The sequence below is a fragment of the Gallus gallus genome, chromosome Z (assembly GCF_016699485.2).
Source record: "Gallus gallus isolate bGalGal1 chromosome Z, bGalGal1.mat.broiler.GRCg7b, whole genome shotgun sequence".
NCBI lineage: Eukaryota > Metazoa > Chordata > Aves > Galliformes > Phasianidae > Gallus > Gallus gallus.
Genome location: NC_052572.1, coordinates 32,650,704 through 32,665,512, shown reverse-complemented (window position 1 = coordinate 32,665,512; position 14,809 = coordinate 32,650,704). Strand labels below are relative to the sequence as shown.

At 40.2% G+C, this 14,809-nt stretch overlaps 1 protein-coding gene across 6 annotated transcripts in view; it reads right to left on the bottom strand.

Moving 5' to 3' along the window:
* The window catches only part of CCDC171 (coiled-coil domain containing 171), a 253,486-nt gene that overhangs the window by 9,843 nt on the left and 228,834 nt on the right, over positions 1-14,809 (bottom strand). The gene's annotated exons all lie outside the window — the stretch shown is intronic.

Sequence of the window (14,809 nt, the reverse complement as noted above, 5' to 3'; positions counted from 1 at the left end):
TTTCTGTAAAATAAGGAAGTTGCTGGTGTGCTCTGGTCTTTCCATCTCTCACATAGGCTCTTTAAACAACTACCATAGATGTTCATAGTGGTGAGCAAGGATTTTTTGCTCCACAGGCTATGTGTGTTACTCTGAGATGAGGAACAATACTTGCTCCTGTTCTTGGCAGATCTCTGTTGAGCTCCAGGAGATAACGTCAGCAACAAAGTGTCTTTCCAGACTGAAGTGCAAATCTTGTACATGGTCACAAGAATAGTAATTTCCCTTAGTCAATTCTGCATCCCCTGATTTCTAATCAGCATTTTAATGGAAATATATATATATATATATACACATATACACATATACACACACATATATATATATACACATATATACAAATATATACAATCAAGTCTGGTTATAAAGTTAATTCATCTTCAGGTTTAACTCAAAGGTACAATGAGCCTTTTTCTAAAAGATTCCTTTACTAGAAAATCCCTTATCTTCGGGGGGGCTGGGGGCGGGAGGAGAACTTTTTAAAGGCCCAGGTCTTACCAGCTGCTGACATGTTTTAAAATATATACCTTTTCTCTTACCTTTTTTTCTCTAAGCTTTCTTGATGGCAGATAATTACAAGACAGAGTACACTCTTTACTGCAGTGGTGATTATTGGAGTCACTATCAGAAGCAGATAAGTGCGTATGAGATATTTTTTTGTTATATTGGAATAAAAGAAGAAAACGTGTTTGATCCTGAAAGTAAGGCCCTTTATAGGTTGCACAACACAAATGCATAAGGGCCAGTCAGTCCTCAGTGCTTGGGTGGAAGTTTTCATGCCACTGTGGATCCTGAAGAGTAACAGTGACCTCCTTCCTTCATGTGTGTCTCCTTCTGTTATATAGTAAAAGTCAGATGGAGAGCTATGGTGCTTTAGTTCTTAAAGAGTAGAGGTAGATATTTCAAAGATTATGTTCAGAATCTGATAGAGGATTTCAAAACCTGTTTTGGGTCTATTAGAATAAAGATGAACAAGCAAGAACTGACGTGGATGGTTACCTGCAAGCAGAGACTTCTTACTTTCCTCCAGCTATATTCTGACTTCCAAGCTAGAGAAGTAAGCAAGCTTCACTTTTAGGGTTAATAAACACCATCACCAGTATAAGAAATTAAGTACTGTCTATGCCTTTTTGTGCCAACACTCATTGAATCCTGCAAGGAAAGTTGGAAAATGGCAAGTAAATCTCATAAGACTCCAAAGGATTTCACATGACCCATTAGTATTTCACAAAACCAAATAGAATTAATGTACAATGTGGAGCCACAGTCCCTGGAAAACATCAACACTCTGACAGTTTCTTCCAGTCAACCGCTCTGAGCATAACAGTTTCTTCCAGTCATCTAATCAGAAATTAAATGTCTACAAACCAGAGCACTGAATCTCTTAATCTCATTTTGCAGAGCAATTGTGCGTCAGGACATCAGTATTTAGACTAATATTGTCCTGTGAATTTTTCTAATCTAGCCATTTCAAAATTATGAGCTGAGATAGAATAATAATAGTATTTTTGGCAGTCACTGTCAGTAGGTGATCATTCCTGGTTTCTATTTCATTCTTTTACATTACCATAGGTAAATATCACGCCTGCATCTGTCTATATCAAAATGTTGCCAGCAGGTGCTTGTCTGTCATGCTGGGTATTCTTTGGTACCATGCAATACTGTGTTTTAGCAAAACAGTGAGCATTCTTAAAAGTCTGTGTGTTACAGGTAGCGTAAAGAGAATGGTCTTGAAAACAAACATAAATTTAAAAATAATGTAGTGCTTGGATTCTGTCAAAACTGCTCGATAAACTTTTACTCTTCAGCTTCACTTTTTCTACCAATACAATCCAAAATGGATGTGAGTAAAAGCATTTGTGAATAGTAAGGGGAAATTTAACGACATAGTGTGAGATGATAACTCATGCCTTAGAATGTATGTTCCACAGGAAATAGCAGAAAAGAATTCATTTCTCTGCTTGCTTCTAAGGCATTGAGCAGTGCAGATGAGTGAGAATAGATAACTGCTGTTTTTTGTTTTTTTTTTCAGAAACATTTTTTTAAAAAGAAGAAAATAAAAGAAGAACTGTCATCATTGGAAGAAAAAATCCTGTCCCAGTTCCAAATAGGTATTTGATAGGTGTTTCAGGCGTGCAAAAGATGGGCAATTGTGTCCTGTGCTTTCAAAGCCAGTACTGGGAGATCTGTATACTCTCTGTCACAGCAGAGAAGATAATCACAAAACTTGAATGGTACTGTGAATGTTTGAGACTTTGGTATTCTTCTTAAGTGATATAGATCTATAATATTCTGTAGGTATGTTTTTCTGAATCATCTTATTAATTTCAGCAGACAGAATGTAATTTATTACTGGATAAACACATGTAAATGGCTCCTGACAAAGTAGAAGGAAATCTTGCAGTTATTTAGCTTAGAAACAATCATAGCCTGTGAAAGCTGGGAGGCGGGAATGAAGAATTCTTCAAATGAAAGAGGAAAAAAGAAGAAAAAGAAGAAGAGAAAAAAGAAGAGAAAGAAGAAAAAATAAGAAAAAAAGAAGAAGAAGGAAAGTGAAAGGGAAAGGGAAAGGAAGAGGGGGAGGGGGAGGGAGAGGGAAATGGAGAGGGAAATGAGAAGGGAAAGGAAAAATGAAAAGTAAAAAGAAAAAGGAAAGCAAAAGAAAAAAAGGAAAAGGAGAAGGAGAAGAAAAAGAAATAAAAATAAAAGGAAAAAGGAAAAAGAAAAAGGAAAAAAGAAAAAGGAAAAGGAAGAAGAAGAAAAGAGAAGGAAAGGAAGAAAGAAAGGAGGCAAGAAGGGAGGAAGGAAAGGATGAAAGGAGGAAAGGGAAGGAAAAAGGAAAAAGGAAAAAGGAAAAAGGAAAAAGGAAAAAGAGGGCAGGGGAAGGGCAGAGTGGAGAGGAGATAATCTTATTAACTTACAGAATAAGAACATTTCCTTAAGGAAATATCTACGGAAATCTAGCCAGAACATCTCTGTATCACTCCTCATTGGAAAATTTAACAGCTCCTTAGGGACAGTGGAGTGTGAAAATTAGCAGTCTTTCAGTATGCTTTGCATATGGTTTGAACAGTTACTAAGTACTTAGAGAAACTTTTATGGAATGCCTACAGAAGCCTGTCTTATTATTTCTCAACTGCTCTCTGGTGTTTCTGACAGATTGAAAATGCTACTGATTACAGAATAATCCCAACTTAAGAGAAGATCTAGTAGTAGGATAAAATGCCCATAAAAAATCCCTTAATACAGATATGTGAAGTGAAACCAAAAACCATGTATCAAAAAGGAAAATATAGTTATTGTTATCACATCTGTCAAAGGAATTACCCTGTTTCAGTGAAACTCTTTTGCAGTAGTTCCTGTAATAAAGGATCTAAAGGATGGCTCCAGGAAGAGATCAACTTGTTAACAGAACACCGTGTATTGACTGTGTTCAAAAAGTCTGTATATTCAGCAAATCCCCATTGTAACACACCCTCTGCTATTGTAAGAACAGTAGTTCCTGTGGTGAGTATTTGACTCCACTGTGAACTGTATCTTTTGCACTACAAAACTTCAAAGTTAGCCACTTCAGAGAAAAGAGATGGAAATGCTTTCCCTTTAACTCTGTGCTTAACTGTTTAATGAAGAGTGCTGTCTTTAAAAGGTCAGTGAAGCTATAGAGGCAGAAAGCAGATGCCTTATCTAACAAGATAGAGTCTGTCTTTTTAATATTAAAAATCTTTAACAAGTTTATTCTGGTGATATTGCAAGTATAAACCAATCTGTCCATAAATAAGAACCAGCCCAAGACTTTCATCACTTACATTATGTTGAAATCTGAGCAACCCTACTGAAGGTCACAATCGTGTTGGACAGTCTGATACTAGATTTAAGCCTGGGCTTCCAGCTTCTGTAGTATTTTCCTAAATCTACAGAAGAAAAAGAGGTGCTTTATTTGCTCCTTCATGCTCTTCTCCTTCTCTACAAAAGAAAGGATAGGAGATTATCTAAATTCAGTTTGTTCTGGTTCAACAGTCAGCAAAAGTGGGCATTTGCTGGGTGCTTGACCTTTGCCTTGTCATTTTCTAATAGAAAAATAAAGAAAGCATAAGGAGGACATTTATGTATGAGCTGTAAACTGTTGGCTTGCACTTTTTATGCATGTACTTAACATTCTTGTTTTACAACCTTAACTCTCCCAAAAGAATTTTTAACAGTCACTAGACATGAGCAGTTGACATGTGCTGTTCGTGATGGTAACTGGAAAATGGCTACAGAAAAAATGTTCTTGTTAATAAAGGATGGACACTAAGCTCTATGTCAACAAATGTGTCCGGGGCAAGTTTGACAGTTCCTTTTAGAAAACCAAAGTTCTAAAAATTAGAGGTAAGATATATGATTCTGTTCTTGCCTCTGTTGTTTTTGTACCACATTTAAATAGAGAAAAACTTAGAAAGAGGAGGATTCATCTGAGATCTGATATATATGTCTGTATCTGTGTATGTGTGTGTGTATGTATGTATACATAGAGAGAGATCAGGTATAAGATTCATTATTATTCTTTTCCTGATTGAATGAAATTTTAGAAGGATGTATGAGGTGATATCTTTGTCAAGAAATGCACTAAAGAGAAATAGAACATTCAGGTCTGGATGTTAATTCTTTACTTTTGCTCTTCTCTGCCAGTAGAATCATAGAATCATAGAATCACAAAGGTTGGAAAAGATACACAGGATCATCCTGTCCAACCATTCACCACCCATCACCAATGGTTCTCGCTAAACCATGTCCCTCAGCACAACATCCAAACGTTCCTTGAACACTTCCAGGGTCGGTGACACTCTGGGCAGCCCATTCCAGTGCCTGACCACACTTTCAGAGAAGTAATATTTCCTAATGTCCAGCCTGAATCTTCCCTGGCACAGCTTGAAGCCATTCCCTCTAGTCCTATCACTAGCTACACAAGAGAAGAGGCTGACCCCCAGCTCACTACAACCTCCCTTCAGGTAGTTATAGAGAGCAATAAGGTCTCCCCTGAGCCTCCTCTTCTCTAGACTGAACAATCCCAGCTTCTTCAGCCGCTCTTCATAAGGCTCCAGACCCCTCACCAGCTTTGTTGCCCTCCTCTGGACACATTCCAGGCCTCAGTGTTTTTCTTACAATGAGGGGCCCAAAACTGGTCACAGTATGCGAGGTGTGGCTTCACCAGTGCTGACTACAGGGGGACAATTACTTCCCTGTTCCTGCTGGCCACACTATTTCTGATACAAGCCAGGATGCCATTGGCCTTCTTGGCCACCTGGGCGCATTGCTGGCTCATGTTCAGTCAAGCATCAATCAATACCCCCAGGTCCATTTCCTCTACACAGTCTTCTAGCCACTCTGCCCCAAAGACAGAAATTAGACATCATAATTAAATACACCAATATAACATAATGATGATTACTATTCTATTTACAGTATAGTTTACAAGTGATCTAGATTACAGCATGTAGGATACAGGACCTTAAGATCCTTACTTCCTGAAGTCAGTGCAAAGTCTTATAAATATATATATATATTTATATGTATATACTATAGTGAGTAATGTAAAACTTTGAAACAGTATCTGCAGGGGACAAATGTTCAGCTGCTGTAAATCAAGATAGCCTCATTACAGTTTACAGAGCTATGCTAATTGCCCCCAGCTGATAACAAAGACAATTTCTTTAGTCTTTTGGGTCCATCTCAGTGTGCAACAATCACTAAAAGCAAAAAGATTGAGCCAAACATACAAGTGGTGCAAATGAACATATGTTGGCTGACTTAATGGAGTTCTGCTGGTGTGTGTCAGCTAAGGGTTTGGTATAGTTTCAAGCAAAGAAGACACATTTCTTACAGAAGGTTAATTATGTTTTCTACATACTTTCTGGATACTCTTGGGGTATGTTGGTTACACAACAAAAAGCAGGTAATAAAAAGAAAAAAAAAATGAATTTGCTGGTGGTCCATTTTATTGGACTAAAAATAAAAGGCAAATATTTGAGAATCGCAGGGTCTTCCTTAGCAGCTAAAGAAGGCGGCAAGTTGGAGCAACAGAAATGTGAGCCTGGTTCTGATTCAGGCTTCATAATTATGTTCAGAGACTGAGATCAAAGCAGGAGCTGAACAGGAAACGGCAGAGGGAATGTCAGGTGCAGATATTATACCCTGCTCCATTGCCGTCATCACCCAAAATCTGGGAGCAAGTCCAGTGTGGTGAACAAATGTGTTTGTTTAAAATAATTGCCTTAACTGAAGCTCACTATTGTTTTTTTCATACTATTTTAATTTAGCTACTGCAATCTTATTTCTGGTAATACCATTCACAGAATCACAGAATCGTACAGATTGGAAGGGACCTCTGGAGATCATCTAGTTCAGCTCCTGCTAAAGCAGACTGCCTCCAGTAGGTTACACAGGAAAGTGTCCAGGTGGGTTTTGGATATCTCCAGAGAATCATACTTCACTTCCTCTTTGAGCAGCCTGTTCCAGTGCTCTCTCACACTCAAAGTAAAGGCTTTTTCATGTTCAGATGGAACTTCTTGTGTTCCAGATTGTGCCCATTACCCATTGTTGCCAGGAGTAATTGAGAAGAGTCTGGCCCCATCCTCTTGAAAGTGTTGATAAATTCTTCTCTCAGCCTTCTCCAGGCTAAATGGTCCTAGGTCTCTCAGCTTTTCCTCATAAGGGAGATGCTCTAGGCTCCTAATTTTGTAGCCCTGTACTAGACATTACAAGTTCCCTGTCTTTCTTGAACTGGAAAGCCCAGAACTGAACACAGTGCTATAGATGTGTCTTCACCACGACACAGAAAACAGAGGACAGTAAATTCCCTCAACCTGCTGGCCAGGCTGTTTCCAATGCACCCCAGGATACCACTGGCCTTCTTGGCCAGGACACACAGGTCCTTCTACACAAAGCCCCTTTCCAGAAGGTCTGCCCTTAACCTGTACTGATATATGTGGTTACTCCTCCCCAGGTGTAGAACTCTACACTTGCCCATGTTGAATCTTTTTTTGTTCCCCTTCACCCAATTCTCCAGCCTGTCCTGGACTTGTTGAATGGTAGCATAGCATTCCAATACTTCAGTCACTCCTTCCAGCTTTGTATCAACAAACTTGCTGAGGGTGCATTCTATCCCTTCATCCAGGTCACTGATGAAGATGTTGAACAAAACCAGACCCAGTACTGACCTGTGCTGAACACTGCTAGTTACAGGCCTCTAGACTGCACCACTGATGACAATCCTCTGAGCTTGGCCAATCAACCTGTTCTCAATCCACCTCACTGTCCTTTCATAGAATCATAGAAGCATAGAATAGCCTGGGTTGAAAAGGACCTCAAAGATTTAGTTTTAATCTCCCTGGCGTGGGCAGGGTTGCCAACCACTAGACCAGGCTGCCCAGAACCACATCCAGCCTGACTTTGAATGCCTCCACAGATGGGACATCCACAACTTCTCTGGGCAACTTGTTCCAGTGCATCACTTTCATCAGTGCCATTCTCTTGCCACTTTTACCTGATTTCTTATTTATAGAGTTGTATCAATCTTGAGCTTGAAGGAAGTGGCTCTTGAATTTTAGCTATTTCTCTCAGGGTCCCTTACCTTCCAAGAGCCTTATCTCATGAGATTCCTCCAAGCAGGTCTTTGAAGAGGTCTAAATTAGCTTTCCTGAAGTTCAGGCTTGCAATCCTACTTACTGCCCTGTTTCCTCTGTGCAAGATCCTGAGCTCTATCATCTTATGATTACTATAGTCAAGGCTGTCCCCAGCTTTCACATCCCCAGTCAGTTCTTCATTTGCAAGAACAAGGTCCAGCAGCACAACTTTCCTTGTTGGCTCCCCCAGTTGAGTCAGAAAGCTCATCACTGATGTTCTGCAGAAATGTCCTGGACTGTGAGTGCCTGGCTGTGTTGCTTCTCTAACAAATATCAGAGTGGTTGAAGTCCCACATGAGAATCAGTGCCTATGATCATAACAGTTTTTTTGAAGAAAACCTCCTTAACTTCTCCCATTATGGTCAGGCAGCCTGTAGTAAACACCCACAGTGTTGTCACGCATATTAGCTTGTCCCCTTAATTCACACCCATAAACTCTTCACTTGTTCATCGTTCATCCCTAGACAGAGTCAATACATTGCACATCCTCTCCCACATACTGAGCAACTCCACTGCCTCAGTGTGCTGGTCTGTCTTTCCTAAAAATTATATCGCCATCCATGACAGCATTCCAGTCATGCAAGCTGTCCAAACACGTCTCTGTGATCACAATCATATCATGTCTGTCATCACAATCATATCATGGCTTTGTGACCACACACAGATCAGAGAATCATAGAATCACAGAATCATAGAATGGTTTAGGAAGGATCCCTAAAGATCTTTCAACCCCCCTGCCATGGGCAGAAATGTCAGCCGTTAGGCTGGACTGCCCAGGACAACATCCAACCAGGCCTTGAACATCCTCAGGGATGGGGCATCCACAGCTTCTCAGGGTAACCTGTTTGATACCTCTTAGTAAAAATCTCCCCTCTTTCCATTTCAAGTCATTCCCCTTTGTCTTATCATTACCCAATTCTGTAAAAAATCAGTCTCCCTCCTGTTTACAAGCTTCGTTTAAGCACTGGAAGACTGCAATGTGATATCTCTGGAGCTTTCTCTTATCTCAGGTGAGCAAGTTCAGTTCCACCAAACTTTCTTCATAAAAGAGCTGCTCCAGCCATCTGATCATCCTTATGCCTCTCTTCTGGACACATTCCAACTGTTCTCTGTTCTTCTTGCACTTGAGACCCCAGGCCTGGACACGTTACTCCACATGGTCTACTGTCTACCCCTCTTTTCATGTGGTCTATGATGCAATTGGCCTTTCAGGCTGCAAGAACTCATGTTAACTTTCTTGTTCACCAGAACACTCAGATCCTTCTCTATGGGGCTGCTCCTAATGAGTTCTCCTAGTCTGTATGCATATCTGGGATTGACCCAATATGCCCAGGCATAGCATCTTGTGCTTAGCCTTGTTGAACCTCACTGTGTTCATGTGGGCCCACTTTTCAAGCCTGCCTAGGTCCTTGTGGATGTCATCCATTCCTGCTGTTATGTGAACTGCACCACTCAGCTGGATGTCACTAGCAAACCTTCTGAGGGTGCACTCAATCCCACTGACTATGTCAGTGATGAAGATATTGAAGAACACAAGTCCTAGAATGGATGCCTGGGGGACACCAGTCATCACCAGCCTCCACATGGACACAGAGTCATTGACCACAAACCTCTGGCTGTGGTCATCCAAACAGTTCTTTATCCACTGAATAGTCTGACATTCAAATCTGTTTCTCCTCAATTTAGATATAAGGATGTGGTATGGGACAGTGTCTAAGATCCTCTCGTTCTTTCTGTTTATTCCCCATACTGCATGCATTGGTAGACAGGCACTTCAGAGAATAAACGCAGGCAGAGGATGCTGGCTTCCCTAGTGTAATTCAAGAGGATCCACAATAGCTATACATACCCTTGATGTGGCCTTCTTGTTCTTTTCCTGAGAGACAATTAAGGAACATCTATCACTCTTCTAGCAAGACCCCACCAGGTGAGACCCCACCTGGATTACCACACCCAGTTCCAGGGCCCCCAACATAAGAATAACATGGGGCTGTTGGATTAGGTCCAGAGGAGGGCCACAAAGATGATCAGAGGGCTGGAGCACCTCCCTTATGAGGACAGGCTGGGAGAGTTGGGACTTTTCAGCCTGGAGAGGAGAAGGCTCCAGAGGGACCTTATAGTGGCCTTCCACTACCTGAAGGAGGCTATCGGAAAGCTGGGGAGGGAATTTTTATATGAGCATGTAGCAACAGGATGAGGGAAAATGGCTTTAAATTGGAGCAGAGAAGATTTAGACTCAATACTAGAAAGAAATTTTGTGAGGATGGTGAGACAATGAAACAGGTTGCCCAGAGTTTTTGCGGATGCCCCCTCCTTGGCATCCAAGACCCGGCTAGATGGGGCTTTGATCAACCTGGTCTGCTGGGAGGTGTCTCTGCCTATAGCAGGGGGTTGGAAATCAGTGATCTCGAAGGTCCCTTCCAACCCAAACCATTCTATGATTCTGTGTTCCAGCTTGCAGTGTAATCCATGCTCACATGAAAGAGAAACAGAGGATAGTAGTCCATGCTACTCATGAGCTGTGGTACCCTCTCGGCAGCATCCCAGATCTTCGCTCCTAGTAGGCAGCAAATATCTCAAGACTCCCAGTCAGGCCAGCAGAGGGGAGCTTCTATGCTGTTTAACAAGAAGTCACTCACTTCAAGCATGTGGCATTTCTTTTCACAGTATCTAAAGCAGTTTGCTGGTATGGTTTTTCCTTGCAAACCTTGGTCATGGGTATCTGTAACTGTTAGAGCTTCATATCTATTTTTGATTGTGAAGCTGGAGAGTGAGGACTGAAGAGGAGCCCTGCTTTTGAGGGTCGCCAGGGACCAATGTGCCCTATTCTCAGTGATGTTCAATACTGGAGTATGACTACTAAACCACCTATCCATCTCTGACTTGGTGCTTCTAAAACTATGCAGCCTTTTAATTGCTTCCTGAAAATCAGCCACTTGCTAGAGAAGATCACCCACCTGTGCCCACCTTATGCAGGTACTTACCTTATCATCAGCAGAAGGTTCAAGGTGTAATCAACTGTCAGTACCAAGGTCTGCTTTCTCACTAATTATGCCTGGGTGGATGTATCAGGCATCTCTGGGGATTTCTCTGAAGGGGCACCAGGTTAAGCTGGTGGATACATGGCTGTGGAGTCCAAATTCAACTCTTCAAGAAAATGTGGTTTTGCTCACATAGTGATTAATAGAAAAAGTTTTAATTTCATCTTTCCTGATGCTGTTTTCTTTTTTTCCTCATAGAAAAAAAGTTCCTATACTTTTCAGTTATCTGGGCTAAAAGATCAGTTCTGAATCTAAATAGGTTTTCCTAAAGGACATTTCAGCCACATATAACAACTTCATTTTTATCTTCTTTATGTGCACAGTGAGGACAGAAATTTAAAGAATGACAAAGAAATACAATCCTGTAACTTTTGTAATCACAGTTATTGAAAGGTTATTGAAAGGCTTATAAAATGTACAACAAGAACCAGTTTTCATAAGGTAGTAATTTCTGTGATCTCTCCTCACTAATACTCATTTTTAAAATAGACCTGGCAACTTGTGTTACCCAATGCTTTCTGGGACAGGAACTTATATTTACCATTATTATGCTAATTAAATATTGCTTGCAATAAATATATGTACTTTCTTCATTGTCCCCCTCAGCTGTCTAAATTGTAGCAAAATCAGTATAAACCAAGTATAAGAGATATGTTTTTGGGACATGGAGAACTGACATAAGACCAAGATCCATCTGGTGAAGGTGTCAACCTACTGCTCCCTTGGAGACTGTGCCAAATATGCATTTATTCTTACAGACAACACTCTGGAGTATCAGTGCAAATGTTCAAACTGGCCAGCTGGTGAAAGCAAGCTGGAGTCTGGACTGCACCACTCAGTGGCAAGTGAGTGAAGAGAATGGCTGTGTCCTAACAGCTATTCAGAAACAGAAGACCTACAGGGTTGTCATGAATGCTTTAATTCCTTGTAGAAATTACTTCAGTTTGTGCTTTTAGGATTTCAGGATCAAACAACTTTGAATTCAAAGCACCTCAAGCCTATCAACAACCCACATTCTTGCCAACCAAACCTTTGGAATTTCATGTAGCTCTAGCTTTTATCCCCGATCACACTTGGCTTTCACCTGACTTGTCATGCCTTTCTGTTGCTGTCTCACTCAAGTGTTTCTGAGTTGTTGTTTTCATGTTCTTTTCCCTGTGGATCCCAGCTTTATGCCTTTTTTTTCAAACAAATGATACATCTGAATCACTCAAACAGAATTATTTCTTCCCTCTTCAGGCTCATTGGCAATGGTGCAATGAGACAGAATGTCTTGCCTCCTATTTGCATAGATGTTTTCTCTTGTCCTCTGTGATTTTAGTCCTCGCTTCACTCACTAACCAAAATTCCCAATGAGACTTTTATTTGAGTCCTCAAAATACTGTTTTTCCTCACAGCCTTTCAGTCCTTCGTCAGTACTAAATCATTCAAACCACTGGATTAATTTAACAGTTGTACTAACAAACAGCAAAGGGCAGGGAAATTCCTTCCTCTGCCACTTGACAGTCACAGCAGTAATCAAAAAAAAAAAAGAAAAAAAAGAAAAAAAAGAGAAAACTTCAGCAACTCTATTTTAAATTTAAGAAAAACCCTCAAGCCAATATTTTCAGTTTACAGATAATTGAATGGGACCTCTCCTGTAATATATTTTTTGCATTCTCATAAGCAAATTCACTTCTGCATATGTATGACAATTAACAACTGTAAGTGTTCACATTTCATTCATTTCAAGTTTTCTTTTCATGGTCCTCAGCAACAGAAAAGGGTCTGTGGCTGTAGCCTCTTTATCTCTCCAGTGAAGATCTGGCATCTACTAGATATGTCTTCTCTTTTCCCTAGTGAAACTCCTTAATAGTTGCCTGTTTTCACATAACCATTGATGACACTTTCACTTTTTTTCCCCCCATCATTAGTTGTGTTTTCCTGAAGTGGAAGAAGGGAGATATGAGAGGTAGCAGCAGTCAAAACCTCTGTAGACAACATATGGCCACTTTCAGATCTCATGTATAAACCTGTGTTTTACCTCTACTCCATCACTGAACTTAGGCTTTCTGTTAGATCTTCAGAGCAAGATTAGTAGCATCTGTCTGCATCACTGTTCCCAGTATTATTAACCCAATGTTTTCTCAAGTTGTAGGCTAAATACATCACAAGTTTAAAAAAAGACAAGTTTTTGCCCCAAAGATTTTGCAGCCAACAGTTACCATACTGCAGGCATTTAGGTTTAGATGCATGTGAAGGTTGTTATTTCCAATTGTACTGAGGTGAGTTAAGCAACTTCCTTGGGAATCAAGGTCCACACATTTCAAAGTAAGAGAAAACAAAACATAGATACGGAAGGCCTGAAGGAAGCCCCTGATTCACCGGACTTGATCCACTGTGTTCACAGAATCACAGAATTGCGTAGGGGTTATAAAGGACCCCTGGAGATCATCTAGTCCAATCCCTTGTTAAAGCAAGGTAGCCTCAGTTGGTTGCATAGGAAAGGATCAAGGTGGGTTTCTAATATCTCCAGAGAAAGATACTCCGCTACCTCTGTGCAACCTGATCCAGTGTTTTGTCATCCTCAAAATAAAGAAGTTTTTTCATGTTTAGATGGAACTTCCTGTGTTCTAGTTTGTGCCCACTGCCCCTTGTGCTGTCCCTGGGCAACAGTGAAATAAGTCTGGCCACATCCTCTTGAAGGCTACTCTTTAGATATTAATAAGTTCATAAAATCTCCTTTCGGTCTTCTCCAGGCTAAATAGTCCCAGCTTTCCCACCCTTTCTTCATGAGAAAATGCAAGATGCTTGGCCCCAAAAACTCACCAAATATCTGCTCTGTATACCAGCAGCAAAATATGCCCCAGCACATCACAACAAAATTCTGAGCTATCAAATGGACAAAAAGCCAAGTTGTGTCACAGGAAGAAAATAGAAGGGGTCAGAGGCACTGCAAAACCTTTGCAGACATGGGCAATTCACTGAACAACAACAACAACAAAAAGCAGATGTTTTTAGGTCATGGGCTACATCCACTTTTTCCACTATGAGTAGGGAGAATTCTTCCTCTGATGTAGAAAAGATCTCCTTTGATTCTAAACCTAGTAGGCAATGAACCTGAAGGATAAGGTAAGACACTTTCCCGGAAAGGGTGTGATGCCCACTAGAAGCATTAGCAAAACTCAAAAGTAAAAGCAAAAATAATATATTTACTTCATCTCGACTTCACAGCATTATTTACTTTTGATTTGCTGCATGCAAACTATAAAGTATGCAAACTACATGACTTGTTATTTGTCATTTTCAAGATATATCACTGAATTATTGAAAAGTCTAAATACAAACATTAATACCAGGTGTAAAATATCTGATTTTGTGGTCATGAAATGAAATATAATTTAAACATATTTTTAGTAAAATAGTCATGCATATAAGTATGAAGGGACACCTTTCTGAGGTCATGTTCACCTTCTAAAAGTAATAGCCTCTACCATGAATGGGGACTTATAAATTTTAGATAAAAAGAAAGATTTAATCTACCTATTTATTCCCACTGAGCTTTTTTCTAAACCCACCCATATAGAAAACTTATATATTTGCATAACTTCTCTGCGCATATGCTTAAAATAGTACAAAATTGGACACTGTTCAGATGAGTCAAAATAAATGATAGCACTAGCAATAAAATGATATTAATATGTCTAAATAGTGCCTTTCCCCAAGCTCTGCAATCTGTGAGATCAAGCCAACAGACCACCACCCATCTCCCTGCTGCACGATATTCTGAGATCAAACTCTTCACTGCAATGCTTGAAAGGCTCCTGATCCCCAAGGAAAATCACAGAAACTGTGCGCTAAGTTCAGAAACTATTTCAGATGTACTGTACTCTGCTTGAAAAGAAAGCAAACTTATTACTCACAGCTGTATTGCAACAAATTCAGAGATGAAGCCATTGAGAGCCCCTTTGTATTTTCTTTGGCCTCCACACAAGTAGTTGACATCATTTCAGTCTTCACCATTCATTTACTATTGCTCCAAGTTTAAGGCAGTATTTCAAAGTTTGGGTAAAATACTGGTTAATCAGT